Genomic DNA, 16635 nt, shown 5'->3' with positions numbered 1-16635 from the left:
ACCACTGCTGGACTGGGCCATGAAGGGCCCCTCACCTTATGCCCTCACTGGGGCACATGGCTGTTGGCACAGAAATAACTGTCCTGCTATAGTGTCAGAAAAACTGGTTAGCTTACAAGCAAATCCCCACCTGGCATGGTCAGATGGCATCCTGGTGCCAGGGTGGGGTCCTGTCCTCCCTGCATGGCTCCCTGACCCACCATACACCCACCTCCAGCCCTGCCTGGAGCACAGCTTGACAGAGCCCACACAGCCTGGGATACCCCACCACATTCCAGGCCTGCCAGAGTAAGGAGTCCTCCTGACCATCTTCCCCTTCCATCACTGCCACACCCACCCTGCCTTTCCCAGGCACCAGCACAAATATTTGTGCACCAGTCCAGGGGTACTGATCCAGCTGCAAACCTTTTTGGATTCATTGCTGCCGTTTCTTTTGGCAGCAGTACCAGAATAATAAATGGTTTCTGAATAACACTGTGAGGATCCTGCCAGCCAACATTCAGGCAAGCATAGGAATCCTTCATTTAAAGTGGCACAGAAAATTAAACAAGCTCATAATAGAAAATCTTCCATAATGCTTAGGACATGACACAGTGGCATGCCCAGAGTTAATCCTGCAGAAGATAGGGAAGAACAGGAATGTTTTGAATACCACTTCCAAGCCAGGTGTTAACCTGCCTTGTCTCTCTGACAGCTCAGACTGACCTAATAAGTGTTCTGGTCCAAACTTCAACTTTGTGTTGCCTTCTACAATATCAACAATTGTGTAGCAAGTGTTCACACCAGGGTTAAGCAGGCCAGACTGCAGCTGGCATTGCCTCCAGCCATGAAGATCCTGGAAATTTGGCCTGTTGCTGTCTGCAGGAGGTTGCCTGTGCATTATCACACTACAGATTTTCATCTTCTGCTGCAGATGTAGAGAGATGCCTCACAGTTTGGGCCGTATCACAGCTAAACACTGACTTTATTTTTAGAAGGAGCAATTCTCTTTATGCCAATCCTACAGCTTGAAGAGCTTCAATACTTACTGACCTGCCACTGCAGTTAAAGCAAAGCCATATGAAAAAGGAGAGGGCTGAAAGGCTCTGCCAGCTCTGTGTCAAACACTTGCCCATGAAGACAGTATTACAACTGTCACACTGGAAAGTGAAACGTGAAAATGACATCAAAATGGGACCTCACACAAAAGTAACAGCGGTGTCACTAACTATAACAAATACAGTTGTATCCCTTTCTTAGAGTAATCTGACTGTAATTAGACCTGGTTAGTTAACAGGAAAGTGCCCTGCAAGTTCATGGGATCATAAATGGGTTGGAAGAGACATTGAAGATCACCCAGCCATCCCCCACACAATGGGCAGAGATGCCCCTCACTAGGGCACATTGCTCAGGGCTCCATCCAACCTGGCCCTGTAGTGCTTTTCTAAAGGACCCTGTCTGCACAGAGGGGAAGGAGTGAGGGGGGCACCAAAGGTTAAGTACACATGGAGAGAGCAGTTTTATCCAGACCCTGTGCACACAGAACTGTGACTGTCTGAATCTGCTCCAAGTTTTATCCCCAAACAAACCAGAAACCGAAGGCAGCTTTGAAAGCTGTTCAAGGCTTATTTGGCAACCTTGCAGTGCAGTAAGGGCAAGAAAATAAAGAGGCAGGCCGTGTGCCAAAAACCCAAAGGAAGGCAACTGCCCCCTCCCCCTGCAGGTGGGGGACAGCAGCAGGGACAGCAGGCGGGGCAGGAGCAGCGCGCTGCATCAGCCTTGCCCTGCACAGACCTGCCGGCTCCTGCCGTGCCCTCTGCCTGCCTGGGCCCTGTGCCAGTAGCCTCCAGTCAGAACTCAAACACACTGCCTGCAAGAGCCAGAGCTTCTCAAAATAATCTCTTCTGTGCTCAGGAGTACCACCATGCTTTTAAAGGAACACAACTTCTCTCTCGCATGACATCAGTAAAAGCGGAGTGGTTACTGCAGAAAGAGTCCTGGCATTAGGGACACACACTGCCCAGGTGCAGAAGATTTTCCCAGGAAGCCCCACAGAGCACACAGCTGTACCCAGGGCCATGCCTGACCCACCACATGGTACAGCTCCAGGAGCAGGCAGGGACCCTCCACCTTCCAGGAGGCTCTCTGAAACTGCTGAAAGCATCATCCTCCCATTCTCTTCACATCCCCAACCTGCTCTGTCCCCAGCATGCCAAAGGATGGGATGCACCAGCAACAGGCACATACTCAACACAGCAAGCCAGAAACCACACTATCTCCAGATAGGGCATTTCATGGCTACAAATAAGGTTTTCATGTTCTGTCCCAGACACCAAGGTGCAACCCCATGAGCTCTCACACCCCACACAGCAGCAGGCTCTTCCCATGTGGATGGACCGTGCTCATGGTTCTATGCTTGAGGAAAGTGGGAATGCACAGCATGGAATCGGGAGCATCACACAGTACACTGAATGCTTGCAAACTACCACTGCTGCATAGCTTTGGCAAAGGTGAGTTTTGTCACCAGCTCCGGAAGATCCCTCAGGCAGAGACATGCACTGAAGTCTGGGTGGCTGAAAGTTGAGACAGAGAAAACGTAGAAACCAGCAGGATGTCACAGAATTCCAGAGTCATTTAGGTTGGAAAAGCCCTCTAAGATTATCGAGTCTAACCATTTCCCCAGCACTGCCAGGCTTGCCACTAAACCATGTCTTAAAATGCCATATCTAAACGTTTGTTAAATCCCTCCATGGATGGCAACACCATTCTCCTGGACAGCCTCTTCCAGAGCTGAAAAATTCTTCTGGTGAAGGAATTGTTCTTAATATCCAACCTAAAGTTCCTCTAGCACACCTTGAGGTCACTTAATCTTGTTCCACCATTTGCTACTTGGGCGGAGATGAACCTCTCCACCAACTTCAACCTCCTTTGTAGAGTGATAAGGTCCCTTCTGAACCTCCTTTTCTTCAGGCTGAGCTCCCCCAGCTGCTCCTTATCCGGCTTGTGCTCCACACCCTTCCTCAGCTCTGTTGCCCTTCTCTAAACACACTCCAGTACCTCAATGTCTTTCTTGGAGTGAGGGGCCCAAAACTCAACACAGGATTTGAGGTCAACCACAACTAAACAGGTGTGCCGTGCTACACAGCGCTCCCGCTGTGGGAAACAAGCCCCGATACGTAGGGTCAAGGGTTTGGGGCAACAAACTAAGAGGGGCAGAGTCCTCCAGGAAAGCCCCAGTCGCCAGGCTCCGTCTGTGCATCCCAGTGAAGTTGCCCCCACGCAGGTAGAGCTGCCCTCCCCGCTGATCCCAGGGCTGCCGAGGAGGTCTCCAGCCCCCAGGGCTGCGACCCCGCAGCCCACGCGGCACCTACGGGGCAGTTGCCTCCAGCGCTGGGAGCTCCAGCCAGAGCCGGGCAGGAGCTTTCCCCCTCTAAGGCTGCTGGAAACACGCGAACAACGGGAAACTGCCAAAGCCAAGTGCCAATGTCCCCCCAGGAGCTGTCCCGCATCGCCCCTGCGGAACGAGCCCACTCACCCAGCAGCACCGGGTCCCTCTGCACCGCAGCTCTCCCGCCGCCCGCCCTGCTTTTTGCGCCTTGGCTTTGCTCGGCATCCCGGAGCGCGGCTCCGGTGGAGCCTACGGGGCCCCGGGAGCCGCCGGGAGGCCCCTGCGATGGGGGTCCCGTCTGGAGCCCCCCGGACTCTCCCAGACCCACCCAAGCCTTGCTCAGACGCAGCTCCCGGATCCCGCTCGGATGCCCCCGGCTCCTCGGAGGCGCTGCGATAACAACAATGAAACCCCCGCCGGGACTCACCATCCGCCGGTGCCCCGGTCCCTCTGCTGCCCGGTCAGCTCATGGCCGGGGCTCTGCCCTCCCGATCCCCGCACAGAACTGCTGACTCCAGGGCGTCCCTCCCCCCCCCATCTGCAAACGGCTGAAAGAAGTTAAGCTTGGCTAATATCGGCTTAGGCTGTATTAGCGCAGCAGCAGCAGCGATGCCCGCTGTAACCCTTGAGCTTCCACGCCCGGCGATGGGAGCCGCCTCCCAGAGGAAAAACCCACCCTCTCCGCTCCTGAATATTGCAATATTTTCGCACATCTCTGCCATACCGGAGTATTTACAGGCTCGAAGCAACGCTTTTGGGTGTAAAACTGTAAAACCTTTCTGCAACTGCGCAGTTTAAAATTAGAAACGGCTTTTTTTTTTTTTTTTTCTTACTTTAGGAAAAGTCATCATAAAAGAAAGTTTCTGACACTGTGAAAGTTTGTGCCACTAGTTCAGGTCTGCTGAACTAGAAACTTCATGGTTCGGATATCGACAGATATTTAAATGGGCAGATGGTGAGAGGACAAAGGGTAATGGCTTCACACTGACAGAGAGCGGGCTTAGATGAGATATTGGAAAGAAATTCTTCCCTGTAGGGTGGTGAGACACTGGAGCAGGCTGTCCTGAGAAGCTGGGGACGTCCCACCCCTGGATGTCCAAGGCCAGACTGTACAGGACTTGGAGCAACTTGGTCTAGTGGAAGGTGTCCCTGCCCATGCAGAGGGATTGGAACTGGATGACCTTAAAGGACCCTTCCAACCCGAAACATTCTGTGATGATCGAGTAGAATAAATACAAATCCCCTGAATCAATAAAATACTAAGAGAGTAACTATTGCCAACATCCTCCTTATACCGCTATATATATTAAAAGAAAAAACCCAACCCCCTGGTATTCCAGGCCAAACCAGGTTTTGTTAATTTACACTCAAAATAACAAGACCAGAACTTTGAAATTCATTTGCCATGGTAAATTACTAACATTTACATTTGAGAGATCTGGCTGAGATAATCTCAACTACAAGAACATCCCTTTCAACTGGAAACCAACATACCAACAGTGTCTGATAGCTTCCAGCTGCCCCCTCCTGAGCAAAGATAACATGGGTGTGCCACCCCTGGGCCCCCGGGAGCCCTTGCGCCATATCATCACTCTTTTTACTATTTACTGCTCATTTTTTACTGTTCAATTCCTGCTTAGGACTCTGGCTGTTAGGAGGGCATTTGAGGGGTCCTCCCTTCTAGAAGCTGAATATCTGACATTATTAACACTGAAATTATTGTTTTCTTCAACTCCTTTTTTTCCTGGCTGGCTCTCCATAACCACTTGGCAGAAAAGTGGGGAACAGAGGGTGAGAAGCTGTGTGAACACTTACTATTACCATAGTTAATAATGTTTCTGTCTGACCTGTCCTAAATTTTTCTTGTGATGTTGGAGTTTGCAATGGAGAATTCTCAAAGAACACTTAATACCCATGAATGAAGAGACTATTTAATGAGATTTCAGGCAAGCTTGTCAAATATCGCTCCTTTGGGTCACATGGGGAGTGTTCTGCAATCAGGCTTAATTCATCAAAGTGCCAGAGTAGGGCAGGGAGTACTAGACTGAATGGTCTGCAGGTGCAAATCAGCATCACAGTGCTGGCTTAATGGGACCTCAGCAATATTCACCAGCTCAGATTCCTGCCCCTTTGTTCTTTATGAGCCACAGCTTGGCAGAATCTTTGTAGTCAGGAAAATATTTCAGGTGTGTGAACAGCCCTGGGCAGCCTGGGTGCTTCAGTGCCAGTAGCCCACAGTCTCAGCATATCTGTGTTCATGCTGAAATGCCCTAAAGAGGAGGTGGGAATCCTGATTTCAAATGAATATTGGATTAAAACCAACATACTGTGCTATGGAGCTCTTCTTTCAAGCTCCTGCTGGTAAGGGCTTGTCTTGCCTACCAAGATGAAGCTCACCATGGGCAATATGCCCTCAGTATAAGTGGTGAGATTGAGTAAAACACGTGTTTCAGGGTAGAGTCTGACCCTTTTGCCCCCTCTGTAAATACCCTGAGCAGTAATTCCCTTTCTCTGGTTTTGCTTTCATTGCAGTACATACACATATGGACTCACTCTCTGAAACAACCATTGCAGGTATCTGAGGGAGAACAAAGAGAGGAAGCTGAATGTGGGCTGCCTACCTTAAGGGAAAAACGATGCAAGCATACTCTAAAGTAATAAACTGAATAAAAGCTTTCACTCTCCCCCGAATTTTCTGTCAGGTAATTTGCAGGGCAGAGTGAAGGGGACAGGGCTTTATGGGAAGACAATCTAATTTTTTGGACTCATAGCCAAGAGAAAGCATTGAGTAGCTGGGGTATTTATACTAGTACAAAGGAAATTAGACTTCACCTTTTGTGCTCAGTCTAAAGCCCAGTAAGACTCACCTACCAGCAAAATCAGTGGAAAGACTTCAAAGAACTTCTCTGGGATTTGGCTGAGACCTGACCCATCCAGGAAAAAAACCCAAAAAGATGTATCAGTAAATCACAGTACATTTAATGCTCCCAGCCAAAGTTAAAGAGTCCTATAAAAGAGAGTAACCTATGGAATCTCTCTATGCTTTTCTACTTTATCAAAATAAATGAGAAATGCAGATTAAGACTGAATTTTAAACATTGCTGCTTTTAGCCAGGAGAATACAGGATAGGACATGGTATAATGGTTTTAAACTAAAAGATGGCCAATTCAGACTAGATATAAGGAACGATTTTTTTACAGGGAAGGTGGTGACACACTGGCACAGGTTGCCCAGAGCAGCTATGGATGCCTCAGCCCTGAAAATAGTCAAGGTGAGGCTGGACAGGGCTTGGTACAACCTGGTCTAGTTGAAGATGTCTGCTCATTGCAGGGGGGGTAAACTAGATGAACTTAAAAGGTCCTTTCCAACACAAACTATTCTATGACTTTACACAGAGTCATCAGAGCAGCTAAATGAGGCTGTACCACCAGGAAACCACACAGAGCTGAGATAGCCTGGGAGCTTCCATTGCTCTGTGGAAGAGTTCCACTTCAAAGTTCTGAGTATAACTCAAAAAACCCCAGTGGCTGCTATGGTTTTCAGGACATCCCCATAAACCAGAGTGATAGCTTCAGTTACAGAACAGAAATCAGCCAACAGTATCTCTACATTCCTGAAGGCCCATCCATGGAAAATTGTGCCTCAAGTAGAATTAAAAAAACGCTACTAATTCAAATAATGTGTAAGAAAGGGGGACTTCACTGCTTTGTGTGTCTTTTTAGTGGTCTCCTTTTCTTTTCTATATCCTCTGGTCAGATATTATGCTTTTATGTTTATACAGCCTATATTTTTGACCACTTCCAAAGAGCAGCAGGAAGGAAGCACAAACAGAGGATTAATTGAATAATTAGGAACATTAATATTATGTTACTGGGCAAGTGTCCCTGCCTTCTCTCCCTCTAGCCCTCAATTTCCTTACACCATAGGGATGCCAACTGATGGCAAGGTAACAAAAATAAACCCAGGATGATGAATTCATTGCTTATGCATCTCTTCCCAGCTGTCATCCTCAGAACACTTTACAGGCATCCAGAAGCACAGACTCCACATTGCAGCTGAGCGTGGTAGGTGCAGCACACAGTGAGGTGCAGGGGCTGTGTCCTGGCCCAGTCCAAGGGGGTCTCTCCTCTACCCTGGCATGTCAGCAGGGCTGGCATCCACCACCCAGAGACCCCAGCCACATCCCACACCCAGCTTCTGTTCCCCTGGCAGCAAGGGCCTGGCACTGTGCTGGAGAATGAGGGAAAAGGGGGGATTTGGCATCATCTCATGGAGGGTTTTTGAGAAATCTGTGGTTGGGCTGTGATTTGAGATGTCCTTAAATAGTCCAAACTAAATACTTTACTGAAGTATTTTTTTTCTTCTGACACTAATAACAAGCATTTACATTGTTTGAATGATTTTTAAACACATGGTTTATGTTTCAGGATCTTTGTTGCCACTTTAGAGTTTTTTATTTATTTTGTTAACTAAAGCAGCAATTAGGTGATTTCTATTTTTGTTTCTAGAAAGTTCCCTTTGCTGCTGTCACATCCTGAAGCACCCTGCACCTTTCTGTCCCTGACACTGCTGTAACTTGCTTTTGCTCTCCTGTTTTCACAAGTACTTTCAAGTCACCCTGAAGACATTTCTGTCCGTGCTAAATTTTGCAAACTCTCTGCAAGTCAGTCTGTGGCTGTATTCACAGAAGTGAATTTTCAGTTCAAATGTAAATGGCACATTTTTGCTGACTTCTGTCAGGGCTTTCCCTGTCTCCAGCCTCCTCCTCATACCTGCTGCAAAAACAACCTTAAAATCTCTTTTTCTGAATATTTTAAGCCTCCAAGATGCTGGAACATGGTTCTAAAGGGTTAAGATGGAGGAGGCCCCCAGACGGCTCATTCTGTGGTCTCAGTGACACGGAGCTTTTGCCTTTTCAAATATAGTTAACCAAATAAAGTGAATAGAGGATATGCAAATGCCTTTCCCGAAAGGAAACACAGCCCTGAATTGTTGTTGGCAGGTCAGAGCATCACACCACCCTCAGCAGCCTCTCAGCTGCCGGAGATTCAGGCTGGAGGAGGTGGCGGCACAAAAAGACCCTTTTCAGGCAGAAAAAAAGCAGGACTCGGTTATTCCAAGGAGACAGAGGGAGGAGATCACTGGGGATGGCTCCCCCAGCATCTCAAACCCTGGTTCCCTGTGAGGGTGGTGAGGCCCTGGCACAGGCTGCCCAGAGAAGCAGGGGCTGTCCCATCCCTGGAAGTGTCCCTGGAAGGACCAGGTGGGACAGGGCTTGCAGCAGCCTGGTTTAGTGGCAGGTGTCCCTGCCCTGTAGCAACACAAGCAGGTGTGCAAGGCAGACCCACAGTGAACAAAGGTTCAGAGGACGTCAGGACGATGTCACAACTTGGATGACCTTTTACAAGCTGGTGCTCACAGGCTAGCCACAAGCTGCTCTCAGCTCCAAGGAGCGATTTGAACATTGGGCTGAAGAAAAGATAATTCTGAATGAGATTGCCTGGAGTTATGGAGAAGGGTTTTACCTAAAACTGAGCTGTATTGGTATCTTGGTTTGAAAGACAGGTGTCTGCCAAGGAACGCAGGAACCTCCCTTGAAATGGAAAATGTGACTCCCTTCCCTCCAAATTATTATAACACCTTGAAATTACAGGGCTTTCAAGCAAATACAGCAATAACAGTTCTTTGCTAGTGTGTGTGTGTGTAAGAAGGCAAACCAAGGGCAGCAGCAGCAGCAGCAGCCCCAGCCAAGAGCAGGAGCCCGAGCGCGGCCTCCCCTGGGCCCAGGGCTGTCCCTGCTCTGCGGTTCCGGGCACGGCCAGCAGGGGCGCTGCTGGCTCCCAGCCAGGCAGGGTGGCTGCAGTGACTCCCCCGAGCCTGCAGGGGGCGCTGTGGCATGGGTTCAGCCCTGCTCTGCATGGGGGTGATGGTGGAGAGAGGGAAAAGGGGCTTCCTTGGCAACCGCCCAGGGGCAGCTGGGCCCGGTGCCCTCCTGATGGCGAAATGTCACTGTGATATTTTATGAAAAATCCCTTCACCAGGATTTTTTCTCCTGGGAAGCTGGGAAGCTTCAGCTTCTCTCCGTTTTGCTGCTTTGGAATGTGATTTGGAGAATTGTTTATCCCAGCATATGAATTGTCTTTACTTAATGACCAGTCCCATTCCAGCTGTGTCTGACTCTCTGGTCAGTCATGGGTTTTTATTATCCATTCTTGTCTAGCCTTCGGATGTATCCTTTCTTCTATTCTTTAGTATAGTTTTAGTATATAATTTCATTTAATATAATATAATATCATAAATCAGCCATCTGAGAACTTGCAGTCAAATTCTCATCTGTCACCTCGTCCTGGGGACCCTCACAACACCACAAGAGCAGAACCTCAGAGCAGCACTGGAAAGGCAGAGCCCAGCACACCCACGCTGGCAAACAAAATACAGCACTAAGCCCTAAGCCGTGGCAGAAGCAGAACAGCAGGGTGTCCTGGCAGGTGCTGGGTGTCCAGCTGAAGTGTGGCAAAAAACCTGAAATAATGGCAAAGAAATGGCTGGGGCTGTGCAGGAGCAGCTAGGCTCCCGCAAGCAGCTGGGAGAGGCTCCCTCAGGGGCGCTCAGGACCCGGGGTTCTCCATCACCAGTGGATAGTGAGGGCCCTTCTCCAGCGAGGTCAGGGGTTGATAAGGTCCAACAGCTGCTCTTAGAAGCAAAGGCTCACCCATGCTAGGAGAAGCAGTAAAAGACTGAACTGTTGGAAACAATATAACTTTTAAATTTTTACTTTGTCTCTCTAGTTACGCTTGACTTTACTTTGCCTCCCAGAAAGAAAATTTTCTTTAGGTTTTTTTAGGAGATGTAACATCACTCTAAGGAGATGGGCTTAACATACAAACAGACTGGGAGCAGCCCAAAGATTCCCAGAAAGATAAAAGGCCATCAACAGAACATCAGCGGCCACCTACCAACATCTACCTCACAGGAACATCTACCACCCTCACAGGCCGCCTCTGCTCCGGAAAGGACTGATAAGAAAATCGAAGAATTGAGATTTAATTAATATCAGAGGCAAAGAAATTTAGATCCAATGGAAAACTGAACACTAGGGGTTGCTCAACTCTAGACCAACGTACTTTGAAACAGTGCATCTCCATGGGTTTTGACTGCATAAAGTTTGGGGGGAAATCCTGCAAAAACATGTGTCATGGAATGATTCTCTCTGCACACCCGGGCTATGTGTGGATGAGATTATTTCTGTGGTACATCCTGGCCAGATCAACATCCTGGCCAGAGTAAATTCCCTCCTCCTCCTCTCATCCATATATTTTGTTCTCTTAAGTACCAGTCATTATCATCTCTTGGGCAGCCAATGGAAAAAATTCTCGGAGAGAAAGAAAAAAAAAAAGGAAAAAATCCCAATCTCCAGCAATTGGAGATACTAAATAAAGTGTATTTAACATTTCAAAAGGGGTTCCAATATATTTGTCTTTTTTTGTCCATCATTGTGAAGAATCTTACAACAAACTAAACAATATCCTCTCCACTTCTTATAACTAAGTACTGTTTTCTGCAGAAAAGACATTAAGTCTGCATCATTCCTGCCTTCTGTAATTTGACTGCTTAGATCACCTCCAACTCACTTCAATCAACAGCAGAATGATTGACTGTTTCCTAGATAATTTTTCAAAGAGGAAAAAAAAAAAAGTTAAATCAGTTTGGCAATCTGCATGCTGGTTCCTGTGCCGAACAGCTCATACTTGCCCTTGGAGATGGGGGAAAAAATAAAAAGAATGCCAACTTAGCGAATGTCTCAGTGCTTTGCCTGCTGTAGCTTTTGGCTGGGGCCATCTAGCAGCGAGTGGGACACCCCAGAGGTCACAGCGATGCCAGTATGGCTCCTGAAGCTGATTTTAGGGATTTCATAGCCCTTGGAAAGGAGTTGCTTGTTGCTCTGGAGGCAAAGAGGAGCGGGGCTCTGACCCTTACAATGTGCAGGGCCTTCCCAAAGGAGGCTGTTCCTGAGCCCCGTCCCTCCTGGGCACCGTCATTGGCCCATGTATGTCAGCACAGCCCAGGGGCTGCTCTGCCTTGTGCATGGGGGCAGCTCAGCCCCAATTTCCTAAGGACTGGTGGGAGAAGGAAAGGTCATTTCAGCCAGCCCCTGTGATTCTCAGCCATGAACAAGCACAGTGGCTTGCCCAGAAAAGGCAGTGAAGGCTGTGCAATTTTCCATCAAGCAGCAGCCCAAAGTGAGCTGTGGTGCCTTCTGCACCTATCCATGCACTGCCCATGCTCTCAGCAGCAGGGAAAAGCCATCCTTTCCAGAGGCAAAAGACGCCAGGCTGAATAGGGGGCACAGCCCCAGGAGCAGAACAGGACAGGGCAGAGATCTGCCCCATGGGCAACTGTCCCAGAGAGGAGGCTGTGCCATTGGCTGGAGTGAAAACACAGGGGAAAAATAAATAGCATGGCTGAGACATCATGTTGGCATCCAAATAAGCAGGATCTGCATTAGTCATAAGCAAATATGAGAGGAAACTTGGAAGATTTTCTAGTAGTTTCTAGAACTTTCCAAAATGAATGTATGTTCACAGCAGGGACAGTCACACTTGTGTGGAAGGATCAGCTTACATGGCACCACACACCAAGTCCCTGCCACCTCAGCACTTCTGCTTCTTAACCCAAAGTTGTACTTTAATAATTACAGAATCATTATGGTTGGAAAAGCCCTCAAAGGTCATTGAGTCCAATGGCCAATCCAGTACTGCCAAACCCACCACTAAATTAAATCCCCTAGCACCACATCTATATTTTTGAACACTTTCAGGGATGACAACTCCAGTATGTCCCTGGGCAACCTGTTCCAATGTCTGACCACCCCTTCCATGAAGAAATTTTTCCTAATATCTAACTTAAACCTCCTCTGGCAGAGCAAAGAGTCCCATTGCAGTGACTGATCTGGCTGACAGCTTTGGCATGGCTGTCGTTCCTCTGTGGTCAAAACACAAACTCAGGCGGCCAAGTGGAGCATCCAAGCGTCTGTTCCCAGGTGTGGGACTGATGCTCCCCTCCTTGCCATCATCAAAGCCCTCACCAGTGAAAGCAGTGAGAAGTCTCCTAGAATCTGGCCACTAAAAGATGGATTTACACAGGTAACCCTCCACCTCTGCCACAGGCAACAGTGGGCAAAAGACCCTTTGCTGAGGTTGTTTTTTCAAAGAACCTAGCATTTTGAATTTCTGCTCTTGGACCAAGCAACACACTTGGCCTCAGTGGGAAAAGTCACCCAAAAACCCCCAGGTCCTTTGGAGCTGTTAGTCTCAAAGAGGTCAACTCATCCAGCACGGATTTTGCAGCATGACTGCACAGTGCTTAGTGGAAACTCCTCACTGCAGTTCACATGCGGCGTCGTCTCTGAGATTTTATCTACACAACCAAAGCCACTTTGTTGAGCAAATGGAAATGTGAGCTGCAGTCTTGCAAAACCATGGCACACAGGTCTCAATAAAAAGACTTTTCTTCCCTGACTGGGGCTTTCCTAGAGAAACCATGATTTCCATTGAATGACACACTTTTTTTTGTCAAGTGACATTTTCTTCCTGTGGTGTGGAAGAAAATGATTTGGACAGGTTGGTTGGATTTAGCTTCTTTCCATGTTCATGGGATTGGAATATCCCACACAACACAGAAGACAGAAAAACCCCCTGTGTGGCTGACTAATCCGGGGGTTGTGGGGGAATCACCATGGGGTCTTGCCAAAATCTTGCTGTGGACTCAGCCCAGAACAAGAAGGGGCTTGCAAATGCCCCAGCAGTGAGTAAAGGATGCTGAAGAATGGCTGCAGCAAGAAGCTGGAGACCAGCTCGCAGGTGCTGAACTACCCCTGTGGCTTTGACACTCTTTCCTGACTGAAAATCCCCACTCATCCCAGTGTATTACTTTCTCACCACCAGCTACCATGTTATCCATAGTGCAGTCTTCAGTAGGATGGAAAATATTTATAATTCTACCTATGTACTGAGCATAGGAAGAAGCAAAATGAGGCAAAGACCCTGGTCTGCTTCCTCACCCACCTTCCCACCAACCTCAGGTCACCTTGGAGGCTCTGTGACAATGTTTATGGTGCAAGGAGGCTTTGATACAGCAAATGACTTGTCATCATTAAATCCTGGTGGCACTCTACAATAAATCCAAGCCCAGCAGAACATTTCCCTGTATCATGCTGTACAGAATCATCGCTCAGTTCCTTGAAGTCTCCAAAAAGACTCTGAATCAGCATATCTGGGAAGAAAAGCTCTTGGAGAGCCTATCATAGCTCACAGCAAAATGGAGGAGAGTGTGGAAAGGAGTGTGAGGGTCCCTGCTGGGGATTCAAGGATTTTACATGTATATTTCAAGCATATTTATTTATATTTTTATGGTCACATGCTTTCTGATACACCGTTCTCCACTCTATTTGAGTGGTTTCACAGGGTAAGAGGGTATCTGGGTTCCCAAGCTCTATAAACCCTCCTGCACAGTGGGAGAAGAGGTGAGAGGATGGAGCAGTTTGGACCAGCAGTACCTTCTCCAGACGGGACAAGACCAATGAGCTGCAGGAGCAGAGGTCTGCACTGTCCCTCCTCTGAGCTGTCCCTGCTCCTGGCACCCACAGCCCTGCAGGGACAGATGGGTCCCCAGTGCCAAGGACCTGCAGGGCTTTGGCTTCACACAGTAGCACAGGAGATAGAAATAGCAGTGAAGGAAAAAACCTCATTACTTGTACTGGCCTACCCCCAAAGAATGTATGCAGAGCACTTAAAAGTAAAAGTATAAATTAACAGATGCTTTTCTTTCATGTTGATTTCTGATCAGAAAGAGGGTGAGTAAGTTAATTTATTTGGGTCTATATGAAGAAATAATGTAGCAAAGTTAAGAACAAAGTCATGGGAAAAGCGTTGTCCTGAATGCCTGTGAACCCACCAAAGGATAACTGCCTGCATCACGTTACCCACCATCTCTTTCCATCTCATCCAGACTTGCCTCCAGTTACCTTTAAGATGTCCAGGTGCTGACTGCAACTGTGTAGTGATGAAGGAAGAACAAGGTATTTATCTCAAAGTTCTCTCAGAAATGTACTCACAATGAAACATTTAAACCCTCTGGTGCTCTGCAGTGTTTGGTGACATCAAAAGGGCAATTATACCCTTACTGATGTAATGTTGTATTTCTTTGTTTCTGGCTCACTCCCAAGTCAGCTTTCCTATTTCTGAGGGTATCCAGTTAATTCCATTTACCATCTGTCTTCAAAGCTTCCCTCCTATTTTTATTACTTGAATGTAATTGTAATATCCATAGTTCTATTGTGGAGACAAGAATCAAATAAATATCCAGATTAGTCAGGAGCAGCAGAGAAAAATTGCTATGTCCTATCTTTTTCTGTGAGGGAGCAGAGAAATCCAAATGTATCTAATCTTTCCTTTTGATAGTATCTAGCAAATGTTCAAATGGAGCAGTAATAGAGGGATGGAGAATAAAAGCAACTAAATATACCTCAGCCAACACCATGAGCTTTGCCTCCAGTGCAGCACCTGGCACTCCACAGGATAGGCTGAGCAGCCTTGGGCATCTCCTCTGTACACAAAGCATCACCAAGGACTCCTGTGTCACTGCACAAGAGCCAGGATCAGGAGTGGGATTGTACAGGTCTACTGTAACCTCAGATGAACCTCCCAGCCCTTTGCAAACATGCACTGAGAAATGTTTGGAGATGCATTGGTGCTGGTGAGAAGGGACACTGTGATGGCAGATTTCCCTCATTGTGCCTCCACACATGAATGCAGCTGCCTGCCTGGCCTCCAGCTGCTGCCAGGAGGCAAGAGAACAAAGACTTCCTTTCTGTAAGGCATGGCTGATAGGGCAGGCAAGAGGTTCATGGGTGCAGCCACATGAAAGAGAAGAGCAGAGGAGTAAAAGTAGGAAATCCCAGATGCTCAAGAGGTAAGTGAATTCTTGGAAAATTTCAACCAAACCGGCAATGTTCAAATCCCTAGGGGAATTTGCCATTGAGTTTGTGTTTTGTTTACTCTACCACTCTCTGCATCCATCAGACCATCCAAGACTGCACAGTAGGAGATGTTGGCTTTGTCTTTCACTGATTTCTACCATTATTTCATTGAGATGAACATTATAGACCTGTTCTCAACTTGTTAAAACTTTCCTAATGGCACCAGAAATGAATTTGAATTAAAGAAGCATGCTTCACTGGGCTGTGATGGCCAAGGAGCCCCTTGTTCAGTAAATCAGCACAGCTACTCCTTTGCAACATGACTGATGGGATGGGGCCATCAGAAAGCCAAAACCAGACATGAGAGCAACAGCTGCTGCTCTAGGGCTGAGCAGGTGCCACACTGCCAGGTCAGGCAGAGCCATTGGCTCTGGTGGGATCCATCTCTCAGAGATCACCTGTGGTGGCATACATCTCAGTGCCACTGCAAGAGGCAATAACAGCACACCTCTATTCTGAGGGCACCTATTCTGCAGACAGAAAGGTTGGGCTAAAGTCATGTCCACGCTAAAATAAAGAGAGCACAGCATTAAGTGAAGCCCCAGACACACACTTTGGGATAGCCAGATGCACAAGAGAGGAGCTGAGACACTGAGATGTGAAGCACAGAAATCAATACCTCAGGGCAGATGTGGAGGACTGAGGGTAGGAGCTTACACAAGAGATCTGTTCCCAGTGGGTCCTGTTCTCCTGCTGTTGTCATAAACAAGCCTGGTGCAACCAGTAATGTGGCTCAGAGCATTCCCTGGGGCCTTGGGGCCCAAAACACAGTAACAAACACTTGCCCACAGCTTCCCAGCCAAGTCCTCCTTTCTGTTTCACCCATGTAATTCCCTCTGGGCCATATTTCACTGCATGACTTTTGCTACAGTTCTGAAGAAGCTGATTTAAGCTGCTGATATAAGCAGCTGTAAGGCCACTGCCTTTAATGAGAGCTAGCAGGATATTTTCAGAGGCAAAATTCAGGCTAGCAATTTTAGGTTCCCTTTTTTTTCAGTGTGAAACATCATTTTTCATAATCAAAAATAGCAAGTAGGCATGAACATAAATAATTACAATCTTTTCCATTATCAACACTCCCCTCAGAACATCTACCTAATGATGCTAAGGTATTGTCTTTTAAAATAATTTTCCCCTTTGTACTTCTTCTCCTTGGAAGTCTGCCTGTCTAGAGGGAAGCTCTTTGATACATAAAGGGGGAAATTGCACAGACATTGAACATTACCTTTC

The 16635-nt window shown here is 47.6% G+C and overlaps 1 protein-coding gene across 5 annotated transcripts in view; it reads right to left on the bottom strand.

Moving 5' to 3' along the window:
- The window catches only part of ACSL6 (acyl-CoA synthetase long chain family member 6), a 44775-nt gene extending 40772 nt beyond the window's left edge, over positions 1-4003 (bottom strand). For 2 of the 5 annotated variants that reach the window (XM_030229148.2, XM_030229149.2), the window contains exon 1: positions 3795-4003. The gene's annotated coding sequence lies outside the window, so the exon portion shown is untranslated. Of the gene's footprint in view, positions 1-3514; positions 3711-3794 lie in introns of those variants that run through there. The other 3 variants (XM_050979775.1, XM_050979777.1, XM_050979776.1) reach the window with 3 other exon arrangements.
- Positions 4004-16635: the final 12632 nt, after the last annotated feature.

This window comes from Serinus canaria, chromosome 13 (genome assembly GCF_022539315.1).
Source record: "Serinus canaria isolate serCan28SL12 chromosome 13, serCan2020, whole genome shotgun sequence".
Taxonomy (NCBI): Eukaryota; Metazoa; Chordata; class Aves; order Passeriformes; family Fringillidae; genus Serinus; species Serinus canaria.
This window is presented reverse-complemented; position numbering and strand designations above follow the sequence as displayed.